Source organism: Syngnathus scovelli, chromosome 2 (genome assembly GCF_024217435.2).
Source record: "Syngnathus scovelli strain Florida chromosome 2, RoL_Ssco_1.2, whole genome shotgun sequence".
Taxonomy (NCBI): Eukaryota; Metazoa; Chordata; class Actinopteri; order Syngnathiformes; family Syngnathidae; genus Syngnathus; species Syngnathus scovelli.
In genome coordinates, this window is record NC_090848.1 from 3,573,156 (window position 1) to 3,587,602 (window position 14,447).

A 14,447-nucleotide genomic window follows, 5' to 3' on the forward strand; every position below is an offset into this window, starting at 1 on the left:
CTGAGCACGAGCCTACCGAGACAACAAGCCGGCTTAACATCCCTGGGGGTCGTGTATCAGGGGTCCTGCAGTATAGGTGCAAGATGGTGCCACTGTTGTCTTAATCGTCCTGATTTCCAAAAGGGATTAAAGTGTCGTGACAAAAAGTTCCTTTGAATCTCTGTTTTTGATCCATTGCTCTGACATCCGGTGGGCCGGCGTCCTTTAGGGCCCGTGCGATGCTATTTTGATTATTAGCTAACTTGATTTTAACTCGAGACCTGCTTATAATTTAGCGCTAGCTTACAGCCGGGTGTGGTCAGGAATCATGTTTGATTGTAAATTTGAACAGAATCTAAGCAGACATATAGATACAATGTTTTTCAGCAAAGGGCGCTGCAAAATTACGAGTTAACAAAATAATACAAACGTCAGCAAAAAGACTTACATGAAAGAAAACATCGGAAAACACAAACAAAAGAATTCAGCCTTACCGGAATTAAGGAGGTGCACAATTGACATGAGGTCATCCTGACTGAACACAAGAGGAAATCCAAAACAATAAATAAATAAAGAATCACGATTAGAGATGAGTACACCATTGACCGGGAATACTAGCAAACAGTTAGTTTTCTTCGCGCCAGCGTTTAAATAGTCAGCTAATTGGGCTGTCGCACAGGTGTGTGCCGGAAGCTCCGCCCATCACCTGACTCAGGTCCTGGAAGAGTACTGGGGAGAGCAAATGTTCATGACACTAACTTTAGAATACAACATTTGATTTTTGTAGTCAATTTTAGTCGTATCCATTATTTTCACACTACATAGGAGGCAAAAAACATGCCTGAAAAGTTTATCATATCATCAACAGATCTTTAATACAAGCAGGAACAAACCGAATTAAAATGTTTTTTTTTTTTTAATTGTGAAGAATTAAGCTATTTTTTGCTCATTGGGGTTTTTAAATATGATTTAAATGAATGGGACACAAATCGCAGATGATTTTTTTGGGTTTATTTCAGTCTAGACTTGTTGGTAAGTAAAAGTCCGCTCAGCCATCTTTGCATATATCGTCGTTATGGTAAGAGAAATCAGTCGAGGCAAGCGTTAAGGAGATGAGCATCTCCATGCATCACCCGCCAAAGCACACTTCCTTTTTATCTCCCGTTTCAGTGAGCAGCGAGCCCGACTGGCGTGACCTCTGTCGGGCAGCGCATTAATTTCGCCTCGTCGTTTCTATGGCGTCGATTAATAAAAAGTGACTGGATTTCCTGCAAATGAACATGCGCTGATAAATGGGAGCACGAGCCTAATTGCTTGGCAAATTAAGAGCTCACAATAGTGACGAGGAAGTGCGCCGCTTTTAATATTTAAAAACTCATTAGGTGTGGGAAAAGTCTCGCTTAGTTGGGCCTGGAGGTTTTCTTAATGGCCATTTGAAATGTCACTGAGCGTTTTGGGTTAGAGGTGACGCCGCTGATCGGATGAGAAGCGCGACAAAGTACACAGATGTGTTTAACACCACAATATAGCCTGGGTAAAAAAAAAAATATATATATATAAATAGCATTGCAAATATTGCATTGCAAATATTATAAATAAATATATAAATAAAATATTTTAAATATATATATATTTTTTTATTTATTTTATACATTTATTTATAATATTTGCAATGCAGCAATTGCTCCACCGATATCATCTTCATTATTATTGCGCAATAACGTGACACAAACACAGAGGTGGCAAATTGAGCAAGTTGAGTGGACGCTCGGATTACGGTGATGGATTGCTTTGGGTGATTTCTCTTTATTATGACTAGCCAAGATCAATATTTTAACACTTTGTCTACGGCCCTGGGTGGAGTGCTTTAAAATGCATTATTCAGCACCTTCATCAGTATTGAGGGGGGGAGGGGGCGGGGGGAGCGATCTCCCTCCGAGACAACTGTGGAGTGGACGCATTCTTCAAACATTTCATCACATTTAATTTCTGTTTGTATTCATTTTTTTTTGGGTGAGAACCACAGAAACAAAGCAGTGTTGGCGAGATATCGCACATCAGATACGCCCTGCGATACCTGGCTGTGGAAAAGCGTCTGGAATTGAGAGCAGCGACATATTCATATCTGACCAGAATGAAAGCTGCTGTGCAAGAGGCTGCGCCGCTATCAAAGCTGCAGGAAGTCAGCCAGAGAGGAAAGCGGTGGCGGGTTAGAGGCAGGCGGGGGATAAAGCGACGCAGAGGTACAACTGAAGCGAGGGAGGGATTTCTTTCAAAGCTCCTTTAACCATCCTTCCAGAAGAAAATCCTTTGTAGCCTCCTTCCAAACCAGCTGCCAAAACCTCCTTCACCTACACCCCGCAATTCTCCCTATATTTAAATCCCAGTGTGGAACAAATGGGGAGCGAGCCCTGGAAAAGTTGGTCCCAGGGAAGGCCGGGTCGGAGTTGAACTGATTATATCGGTTTCAGCGGCGCGCTGGTAATAGGCTCCTCCTCGAGCTGCCGCTAACCCCGGCCCGGCTCTCCCCCGGCAGCCGCGGCGAGCGGAATTAATCAGGCCTACTGGGAGCGTCCTCCATCCCCTCTCCGCAGGCGAGCCACTCCGCAGTCATTTAGCAGGCCATCCCACCGTCAAGCCAGCGTCATTTAGACCCTTTTCATTACACCTTGTCCCCCCTCGTCCAACACACGGCCGCACTTTTCCCTCTCGCGTTGAATCCGAGGAAGCATGGAAATGGGGACAGATTAGCCTAATGCTGCCTGTCTTTTTTTTTTTTTTTCTTTCCCGATATTACTAGATGGCCTATTATGACCACTACCACACTTTGTCATAAATATACAATATGGACCATAAATGGGAGCTCTTTTCACTTGCTCTAGAACAGCCCAGCTCATTAGTGCTCTTGTACGGTTTAGAAATGTATGAAAAATAAGTTAAAATATACATCTACGTTTATGTTTTGAAAAATTTGTTACACTTTTACTCATTGGCTCGCATCCGCCTAAATTGCTAGCTCCTGATTGGTTCGTTAGGTCAGGTGACGGGGAATGAGGAAGTGTCGGTTGTCACTGTTATAGAACGCTAACCGGGAGTTCGATTCCCACATATGACGGTGTGAATGTGTGTGAGTGACGGTGTGAATGTGTGTGTGAGTGGCAAAAAAAACAAAAACTCTCATAACACAACGTAAAAGACATACAGTCTTTTGCAGCTACTTTGCATTTCGTTTATCACGGCTTCATTACATCGCGGATTTTTTTTCAAAATTAAAAAAACATTTAAAAGTCAAAATAAAACTTCTAAATTGAGGAAACATGTGTCTAACCTTTAGGACAATGTAGTATTGCTTCAAATGTTCGTTTACATTCCTTTCTTAGTCCGTTTTTGCGTGTTATCATGATCGCAAATTAGCACCTTTCCGCTAACTCGTTAGCCTGCCCACTACTTCTTGTTGGTGACCGTACTTCGCGGATTTCACTTATCGCGGGTGGTTTTTGGAACCAATTATCCGCGCTAAACAAGGGATTACTGTACATAAAAAAAAAAAAAAAACGTTTGTCAATGTCCTGAACGTGATGATCAAATTTATGAGTAAAAAAAAAAAAAAAAAAAAAAAAAAAATGAGGCGACAACCACAAATTAGCATAGCTCATGGTCCCAGAGGTGTCTTCTCAAGTGGGCTATATTTGGACTCTTAAGTCCTGCAATGTTAGATGATCCTGAGAGGAAACACAAGGCTTCCTTTCCACAACTGACCTACAAATGAAGAACCATCTCGCCTCTCCCCCTCCCCTTCTCGACACAAAAAAAATATTCATGAGTAAACAACAGGAATGATTTAAAAAATGGCCAGAGGAGAAAAGAGAGTAATAAAAAGCATGAATAGTGCATTATGGGAGAGCTGAGGAGCCCTGCCCTCTCTCTGGGGTGAGAGGGAGATTGCGTTTGGACTATATTAAGATCCCAATTGCAGTCGAGAAGCCCAAAGAGGACGACATGCTTGGATATAAGCAAAACCGAACGTGTCTTTGCATCCTCATCTTGGTAAAATATCGTCCGAATGTGTTGGGCGGAGCTGGATGAGAAGCAGACCGAGCACGCCGGACTCGAGCCCAATTAAGATAAGTGGCCGTTAGCAGGAAGCGCTTGTTTGACATCCCGTCACGTTAACGACTTGGACTTTTACATTGGCCATAAAATTCTGTTAGTTGTCATCGCTCGCGGTTTGGAACACAGAAGCCGAGTTGACGTCAACCGTTTCCAGCTTTGATCACCTCAGCAGGCCGAGGAAGTAAATATCTGCAGCGGCGACGAGTCACATGACATCTCAACCCGTCATTTCTGCTCTAACGCTACGCAGGTGGCAGCTGCCGTTCATGCGTGAGTTTATTTGGGCTTGGAAGAAGCGAGTTAGCCAGCGGGGGTGTTCTGCTCGGCATCAAACCGGGCCTTGGCTGTGTGTAAAGAACCGAAAAGGTGTTTATTGTAGCTGTGTCTGCCTGGAAGTGACTGGCAGAAAGCGTGCACAGTTTGTCAAAACGAATAGAAGCCAGAGGCAGAAAGCAGACAAGCTTTGAGACCACACTGTGTGCAAAAACAAACCAACATCTTCACAAATTCCTAGACATATCGACCATGTTTGAAAAAAAGCTATTCGGCCCCAATTAATTACGTCGTATGAACTGGTGTTAAAGTTGAAATGTGCATAAATGAGATACGAAAATATTTGAAAATGCAAGTCACTCATCGACTAAATGATTGTGCTGAATTGTGCTTCTCTGCGAGCTTTGCGATAACCACAATGTTCTTTAACCTGAGCACCTCCAATTAGAGCGTTGGAGGGAGAGGGGGGGTATTGTTCTGACCCGCTTGAAAAAGGCGGAGATGCGACGGCAGGATATCGTCAAGGAAGATGGCCAGCGGCGCCCTGTGTCCCTGTATCAATGCAAAACAGACCATTTCCCAAGGCGAGGAGGAAATTTCACTTTTTATAAGCCGCCTTTCTCTCTTCAACATGAGGACGCAGATGGGCTGCGAAGCGACGGAAGACCAGATGAAAAGTATCGTCCGGGATGTCCGCAACATCTGGTTCTTGATTTGCAGAAATGACGGGAAATTAACAAATGGCCTTTTGTTTTCATTTCTTTCATTGCGTGATTGGATGTGTGGTGCTAGCTTAGGAGCCTCCCGGTCATGAAAACAGAAGCAAATGGGGTCAATCCAAAACCCGATCGGATGGCGTCACGTCAACAACATCCTGGCCACTTAAACTTTGCCACGCGACAATTTTTACTTTCACGTCAAAATTCAACGGCAACTCTAAAGCCCTCCGCAAATGTGTTCCTCATTTCCAAGATGATTTTCTGTATTTTCTTCTCAATGAAATTTTGGGGCCTATTTCACGACAAAAAAAAATAATTATCTGGGCCACATTAGCAAGTCGATCCGAAAACTAAAGCGTGCACGGTTGCGCTTGAGTCGTCTTTGACCTTTCCAGCTGTGTAGGAGGCCCAGAATATTCCGTGCCACTAAGCTGCCAAAAAATATTTCATTAATAAGTGAGCACATGTTGCCGGTGCCGAGTTGAGGCGTTGGGTAACCTCTTGAACCGGCCTCAAACCACCAACACAAGTAGGTGGATGCGCTTAGGACAACCAAGATGAGAACCGAAAATGTTAATGTTCTTTCGAATTTCCAATCGAGATGACCACACAAGAAGCTTTTGCAACCAATCAAGGGGGAGGCGCAAACTTTTGTGTGCCTTGAATCAAGAATTTGGTCCATAGTTAACAATCGTGTTCATCATGTTGGCTTGAAGAAACATCTAGCATCAGCTCATGTGACCAAACAGAAATCTTCCTGGATTGTGTTCCGCTTGGATTCTTATCCAGATGAAATCTGTCTTGCACTTGAACTTCACATTCAGCTCTTTATGCTTCTTCCGAGAGTCTTGCAGAGGTTGCTCCCTCTGCCCATCCTTTCTTGATGTTTCTCAACTGGACCCTTCACCCTCCCCATCGGACTCAGGAGTACACAAAAGCAAGCAAGCCGGCCGGCGCTGGAGGGATCCCTCAGGGCCGGGGTCCTTCTCTCCGGGCTGTTTGATGTTGAGCCGCCGCGGATGAACTTCACCCCCCCCAACCCCCGGCCCGGAGTTTGCGGCCATCTTCAAACACCTCGGCTGGATGCTGGGCCAAAGCTGTGGCCTTAATCAAACACGGCAACCCAACAGAGCCCCTTTCATGCTCCGAACGGGAGAAAAAGAGTCATAAATGAGGACTTCAAAGTATCCAAAAGTGACACCGACCTCTGGTTCTTTGCAATAATACCGAAAAGAAGGTTGCCAGAAATGTAACGTGTCTATTCAAACATGGCATCCTACAGAAGGAGAGAGCGAGCCAGCTAAGAGGAGCTCGTCCTTGGAGAGATGGCGAGCGCTCAATTTTCTGTTTGCTGCCATTTGTCTTGTGCGGCTAAGAGAGATCAACAGTCCTCGGCACACAGATCAATATCCTCTTAACCCGCACATAATCTGGCAAGAGTTTCGTTCAATTTCTTCACCCTCACCACCTGCGTCCCCGTCCGCCGCCTTTTCTTTGCCGTCTTTTTCTTCCCAGCAATCATTTCTAGTTGTTCAAGTGACAGCCATTTTTCATGCTCCTGGCCTGAGCCGCTGACATGAAAAGGGATGGTGAAACGAGTGTGTGTGAGTGTGTGTGTGTGTTTTGATGGATATGGGGTAGCTGGGGGGACAGACGTTTTCACCCTGAAGACCACCCCACCCACCCCTGATCCCGGTCAGATAGACTCTCTGTCAAATGAGGCACATGACATTGCAAATTTAGCTTTTGTCAAACACACTCATGATGCTAACAAAGACAAGCGGTCGAGAAAATGAATAAATGGATTAAATGTGAAACAATTATAATGGAACTGAGATTTATGTAAATTATACAAGATCCAACTTAATAAAATCCAACCGTAATAATCACTTCATCGCGAGTTGTGGAATCAGAGTCTCTATGTACTGCGCACTTATTTTGCTAGCTTAGCGATTAGCATGGCTTTCTCCCTTTGTTTTCGTGATAACGTTACTTAGAGAAGTGTCGCTTTTTTCACCGCCATGGAATTGACGATCGTTGACGTACAAGCATGCTATGCAGACGCAAAGCATCATTAGCCACATTAGCCACGTTAGCTACCAAGCCACAGCTTTATCTAATATACAGCAATTTCTTTCAGATTTTTTTTTTATTCTATTAATTATACATTCCAGTGCTATTCTTCTTTTTTTCAATCTGCAAACTTCCTGAGAAGCAAAGTGAAAGTGAGGCTGCCTGTATCGGCAAATGAATCCTATCAATATTAGCGCAAGCGAATGTCCTCATCGGCACATTCCTTGGCCCACCTTCACGACGCCCCTCCTCGCCTGCTCTTCCTCTCCACCCTCCACCGCTGCGTTTAGGTTCCTGATTCTGGGGCGCTAATGAGGGAACGTTATGCGGCATCATAAACGGAGGGGCTCTCTGTCACCATGCATAAAGGATGAGACAGAGAAGATGGCGGCGGGGTCAGGTGGGAGAGCAGGCAGGCGAGCGCGGACACACAAAGTAGAGCAGCTCAATGACAAGGCAGAGAATCTGGTGACAAATCTGCTCACCTTTATGCTTGAATGAAAAGGGTGCAGCGCCCCCTAGGCTTGGCCCAAGGGAAGTGATCAAGAAAATGCCACCCCACCATCCCCATTTGAACTCTGCGTGAGCCGACTGCCTAATGGACTTACAGTCATCCACGAATTTGAACGTTCCGAAAAGAATCGAGCGACACACAAATGTTATTTTGGTCACGTCAAAACGGTTTCATAGTTTTACAGTGTTGTGGTTTGCTACGAAGCTTCGGAAGGAACAATCTTTAGTTGGGATGTCCTAACATTTTCTTCATTTTACGTACCGTACAAAAAAAAAATGTAAGGAAGGGGATAACTCATGTTCATCACGTTTTGTTTACAGTAATTGAAACTAGCCTATCAGTGTAAGGCATGGTGTCCAACCTAAGGCCCAGGGGCCAGATATGGGCCACCACGTCATTTTATATGGCCCGCAAAAAAAGATTCAGGGGTCATTGAAAATTGAATTCATGGGTCAATAATAACATTGAAAATTGTCTTTACCTTTTTAAATTTTTTAAAATATTTCTAGCAATTTTTATTCAACCATTCGTCTTATTAAAAATATTAAAACAGTTTTTACTAGTCTGATATAAAAAGTAATTCATCCATTTGTTATGACTGAAATAAACTTTATACCACTGGAAGGTAAACTCAGCAATTCGTTTTAGTATGTGTTATATGTACTTATTTCAAATAAACATCCATGTGATGAAGATTTGTACAAATTTAACTTGACCCATGTCAAATGTTATTTTCAGTACCCGGGCCCTAGCACCGATGATCGTGACTAGTCACGGCGCGAAAACAATACAGTGGCGAAAAGGCCATGAAATTAAATCGTCGCTTTTGACACTCAGCCAACGCCACTTGAACGCTAATCGACGGCTGTCTGCGGGAAATACTGGTCTGGCAGACAAAACACACCTCCGTATCATTAGCTGTCATGTTTGCCGTCAGGTAACAGCGGCGGCGGCACGCGGGGGATGCGGCGAGTCTGCGGGCTACGTCGGTGTGTTTGTGCACACAAACAAGGAGACGTGGGGAGTGTGTGAGTGGATTACAGCGGCGGGTGTGCGGGGAGACGACTTGCAACCGTAATGGGATTTTTCACTAACACACACGCACTCGGAGATCTCAGCCCAAACAGCAAGCAGGTTGGAAGCTGCTGCATTGCAAGAGCAAAGCTGCAGCAGAGCTCACTTAAAGACACACATGCCATCAGCTATCTCTCTCACAAAAAAAGCCACAAGCAAGGATGGAGAGAGGAAGAGACGTGTGCACGGATCAGCCGCACGCCACAGGGATGAGGAATGTGTCGCAAAGCTGGATGGGGATGAAGACTGGCTGCTCCGCAGCGGATATGAATAGCTGAAATGTGTGCGAAGAATTCAGAGGTTGTGTTACGTAACGGTGACACTCCAGGCACAAGTCGTCCTTTTCCGAGTTTTAGGCGGTCTAATGTCAGGTTGGCGAGTTTGATGGCAAACTTTTTATCGGAGTTACCTGAAAAGCATCTAATAATAATAATTTATTCAATTTGTATAGCGCTTTTGAAAAACCCAAAGACGCTCGGGTCATCTCTAATACGGGAAAGCGTGTCCGAGGTGCCGTCTGCTCGTCACTCCGCGCCGCTTTCAGCTAATAGGCCGCACATGGCCAGCAGGGAGCAACGGAAAAGTAAGCATGCAAACCCTCCGGGATCACGAGTAGGCAAAAGGAGACAAGCGGTGCCCTATCCTCGGCGGCTGAGGCGGGCCAAATCAAATAGCGCCAGCAGGAAATGGCCAAACATACGATCATTTCTCTTTGCCCGGCGATAAAAGGCTTTTGTATTAAAAAGAAAAAATACAGCAGAAGCATTTTCTCAAGCTTAAAGCACTTTCGGTATTTGAATTAGAACCCCGTGACATACTTTTGCAAGGAATTAAAAGATGCTGTTAATTTCACCCGGAACATTAAAGCCACATCTCATGACTCGTCAAAGCCCGGCTTGTCTCTCCTCACCTTAGCTTAGCTATCTGGTTTTCCCACCACAGGAGCCAGAAGTCACCTCAGCCGTCGTGAAAATCCAGGGACGGCGAAGATCAGCAAAGACGGAATATCCACTCTGCTGCTACGCCACATTTAAATCAAAAATTGATATTCAAATGGGATATTCACATACTAGTAATAAGATCATCTTTGGCATGCATGTTATTTTTTTTGTAGACCATAAACAGTCCCCGAGTATTGATCCCCGTACTCAGACCGGTTCAGGGTCACCAGAGATGCTTCGCAGTTGCTCAGCCGGGAAGTGCGTCGAGCGAGCGGCGCATTAGTTAGACGAATTACGTGGCAACAGTTCACGGTGCGGATGCTCACCGTCGGGATTAGCCAAGGCTATTATCGGCGTGATCCTTACATTAGAAAGAAGCATTAGCATGGATAATTCCGCCGATTCGTCGGCAGAGAACTGACATTGAATCATCGCATTCAATCCAAAGAGAGAAGATTTATATCTCAAAAGGCACTCGGGAAAAATACAACCTGATGGTAAATCTTCGCACTAGCGGAGATCCGATTGTGTCTTGGCGGATAAACAGGATAGCGTATTAAAGCATGCTTAATCCAACATTTTATCAAACCGTTACAATTCCGTTCTATCTCCCAAAACAGAAAGATGAATGTTTTTAAAAGCAAGTACCGTATTTTCCGGACTATAAGCTGCTACTTTTTGCATGATGATTTTTATGATATTGTATGATTTGTTCATATTCTCTTATATATGGAAATTAAATATTAAAATATCTGCGATTTATAGTCTAGTATGGCTTATATATGAATAAAACAAGATTTTCCTGTAATTTTAGCTGGTGCGGTTTATATTCAGGTGCGTCGTATAGTCCAGAAATGACGGTAGGCAAATATTTTTTTAATATTGTATGATTTGTGCATATTCTCTTATATGTGGAAATTAAATATTAAAATACCTGTGTTTTATAATCCAGTGTGGCTTATAGATGAACAAAACAAGATTTTCCTGTAATTTCAGCTGGTGCGGTTTATATTCAGGTGCGTCTTATAGTCCAGAAATGACTGTATGCAAATATTTTTTTTAATATAATGACCACTAAAATCAGATCACCTGGATCCAAATAAGGGTTCTTTGGCTTTAGCGGAGCTCTTGAGTATTATTTAAGTTTAATATCTATAGCCACAGCCAAAAATGTCAATAGTCGGTCAAAAAAATGCGTTAAATTGTCCATTCAAATTGTCTGGCGTAGCGCCCGAAGGTGAGATGGCAGCCATGTTGGTTTGGGAGGTCTGTTGAGCATCAACAGAGCCTATGGAGTTCACACATCCAGCTGGAGACAACAACACGACATGTTTAGCTTCCGGATATTTGAATGCAAATGAACGTCGTGGGATTGGCCAATGGGTGTTTTTGTTGACTGGAATTAGTGCGGTGAGTGAGCTTTCTTCTCTATTCTCTGCTCGCTTTTTCTCTTGCCTCCAAATTACAGCTATTAACACAAGACTGGGGCGAGCCAAACACGCCGCTTCATTTAACGTGATTTCCCATGCTTGACGAGAAAGGAAAAAGAGGCAATGATTCATGGAAGCCCCACAAAAAGATGAAGATGGGAAGATGTCCACCTCCAGGATTCTCCAGAACATAAGTAACGCAAAAACACTGTGTACGGAAGATTAGCGCACGCCTGCAAATGAGCTTAAAAAGGAAATAATGGTTTATGACGTCCTATTTTTAAATATGGCCGCTCCTAAAAGAGACGTACGATTGTCCACGACCGGCTCAAAGAAAGTAGCAAGAGCGCTACCTTGTGTTGACTATCGTTGTAAAAGTCTTGCTAGCACTTCGGAGGACGTTATTTCACATCCAGAATATGGATATGAACTATTTCCAACGTTCCTTATAATTACCATAAATTATGTGGATTCACAAAGTAGCAAAGATTCTGGGGTGACCAAATACTTTTGATTTCAGTTCGATTTTAGTTTGAGATGATTTTTACTAGCTACGTGAATGAACGTGAGGTTAAATATTTTTGCTAATAATATTTTGACACCTATAAATATATAATGATACAAATAAATAATAAAAAATTAAATAAATATACAAATAATTTACAAATAATGATAATGAAAATAAAATAGAAAGAAAATAATAATGAGCATTCTTAAAATTTCTTATTTGGATTTTCTGTGACTGGTGTTGAGGATTGAGCTCCAATTGATTAATACGATTGATATGTATGGATGTTTGATTTTTAACAGATGAGTCTTAGGTGCACAAATTTGTTTATATCAAGAACTGATCAACTTTGTACCGTAAAGCCTCGCAAGTCAGAACTCAAAACCTGCATACAATCATTCTGGGTCAAGTAAGCTAATTTGTCCAGTGCATCAAGACTTAACGTAGCCTTTGGCACTGGTTGGATGGCCAAGACGGATGACAGTTCACTGAGGTAGCGTCCCTTGCTAAAGCTCGGTCTGGCCTCTAGCGCTACGCCGGGCCCTTCTTCTGGCTGGAACCAACAGAACCAAGGCCCGTGTTGGCTAACACCCACCGCTAATGGGTCCCCAGACAATTAGGCTCGACCTCATAAGCCTTATGCATTCATTATCATCCGGTTAGCAGCTAGCGGTACTAGCCGCGCATGCTAACCGATGTTAAAGTAAATTAAACTGCGACCTCTGTGTACATTATCTCTCCTCCCCCTGCAGGGCAACATGGCTCATAGCAGAATTCCCATTTCGGAAAAACAAAACAACCCCCTCATCCCACGACGTGCCGCCTGGCGGAGGCCCGAGCGCCTCCGCGGATCAAACCGCAAAGCTAAAACCAAACAGAGGCGATGCGGTCGTAACTGGAGGTGAACCCAATGGATTGGGAAAACATTAGGAGGGCGTGGAAAACTTGTCGCTGGGGATGTACGCGTAAATCGTCCGTCGCATGTTCCTTTTGTTGTTTTTTTTGCGAGACCACAACAACAACACAGCGGCGCTTATCTCCATTACGGACTGGCACCACCGGGAGCTTTCCCAAAGCCATCCATCGCCTTATTAGCAGCGGCTCCCCTTTCCCGTACTGTCTATTCATGCAACGAAGCCCCGGATGGACCCGATTCGCCCGTCGATTCTTTTTTTCCAATCTTAACCCTGACTCACGCAAAGAAGACCAAAGCTGTTATTTATAAGCCCGTACACAAAAGAATGGCGGATCATTTCAGTGCCAGTAAGAAGATGAAGATCTTTTGTGCTTGTTTCTCTGGTAGAAAACAAATGAAGGGATAATGCCAATCCGCAAATCAAGGAATCGGCGAAACAATATGTAATATATGCAAAGGTTGAGTTTGCTGCCACGGCTTAAGAGATAAACGGGAAATAACGGGAAGTTCCTTTGCTGTGTTCTCAAATGTGGTTGGAAGGGAAGGGTGAGACGGTTTCCTCCTGTTTTTGGGTCCCGTCGCCATCCCGTGTTTGTTTAGCTAGTGTTTATTTGTTTCTCTGTAGTCCTGGGATTAATTATCATAACCATATGCCTGGCTAATACATCTCCCTCCAAGCCAGTAGTGTGGCAGCCTGCTACTTCTCCATTTTAATTACAGCTAACATCGTTAGCCTGATTTTATTTTTTGCATTTTTTTTTTTTCGCTCGGTTACGAATTTATAATGCAGTCGAGCATCAGAAGAATGCGAGGCTCCGATAATTAAATTCTGTAAAGTCACAAGATGGGAAAGTTTCTGAGTTGGCACAAAGTCTGGGCTGGCTTTTTTTGGCAGAACCAACCGGATAACTTGATGACATTTTTTTTTGGGGGGGACAAATAAATCAGGTGCAGAGGATTGGAAGAACTGAAGAAGCCATCATCTGAGCTATCCCCCCCCCCCCCCCCCCCTTTCCCCCGCCAGGCTCTCCATTGGATATCGGCCCCCCTACTGCTTTTCCTCTTCAAGGACGAACGTGGCAAAGAGGAAAGGAGTTGACCCAGTCGCCGGGCGACCTCTTAGAAGAAACAAAGTGAGGGGTACAAACAGCACTCAGAAGAAACGTGCGACCCAAATATACATCTCTTTGTACTCTGGTTCAAAGATTCCTGTCCTCTCTCCTAAACATTCAAGGAGAGGAAGAAGAAAAAAAAAAAACAACACAATGAATAAATCATACAGCACCATGTGAGGTTTACTGTACCGTCGTTCCGAGAGAGAGCGAGAGAGAGAGAGAGCATCCATAAGACGAAACAAGAGTTGAAAGAGAAAACGCAAAGCGAAGCTCGCTTTGGTCTTTTGATAACGTTCTTATGGAACAGCGTATTTCTTGATTTCTTCTTAAATCCATCATCAGTCGAGCTAATAAGTCCAAGCGAGTGTGGTGCTCTGAAGCAACCCCCCCCCCCCCCCCCTTGTGAGTACTCAAATTACCAGAGCCAAATAATTCAAGGGCTTATTAAGCAACTTTGATTCAAGGTGCCATTTTTTATTGCTGTAACAGCTCAATTAATATTCCATTTGATAGGAGAGCGCCACCGGAGAATCAGATTTGGTTAAGACGTTGCAAAGTAAGACGGAGATAAAACGCACCATATTTTTTTTTTTTTGTAGCGTAGATAAATGTCTTTTAAATTTGGTGCCACGGGGGAAGCGTGTCATTGACAAATCTGCCAAATTTAAATCATTTTATAAACGCTTCCAATAAACAAACAAACAAATAAATAAATAAATAAATAAATAAATAAATAAATAATGGATAAATAATAATGCATAATAAATAATAAATAAATAAATAAATAAATAA

The 14,447-nt window shown here is 43.5% G+C and overlaps 1 long non-coding RNA gene across 6 annotated transcripts in view; it reads right to left on the bottom strand.

Moving 5' to 3' along the window:
• LOC125987749 (uncharacterized) overlaps nt 1–14,447 on the bottom strand; it is a 110,749-nt gene that overhangs the window by 54,810 nt on the left and 41,492 nt on the right. Inside the window, exon 1 of one of the 6 annotated variants that reach the window (XR_011086482.1) lies at nt 474–556. The exons of the other annotated variants lie outside the window; for them this stretch is intronic. This is a non-coding gene — a long non-coding RNA (uncharacterized lncRNA). Of the gene's footprint in view, nt 1–473; nt 557–14,447 lie in introns of those variants that run through there. 6 annotated transcript variants of the gene reach the window in all.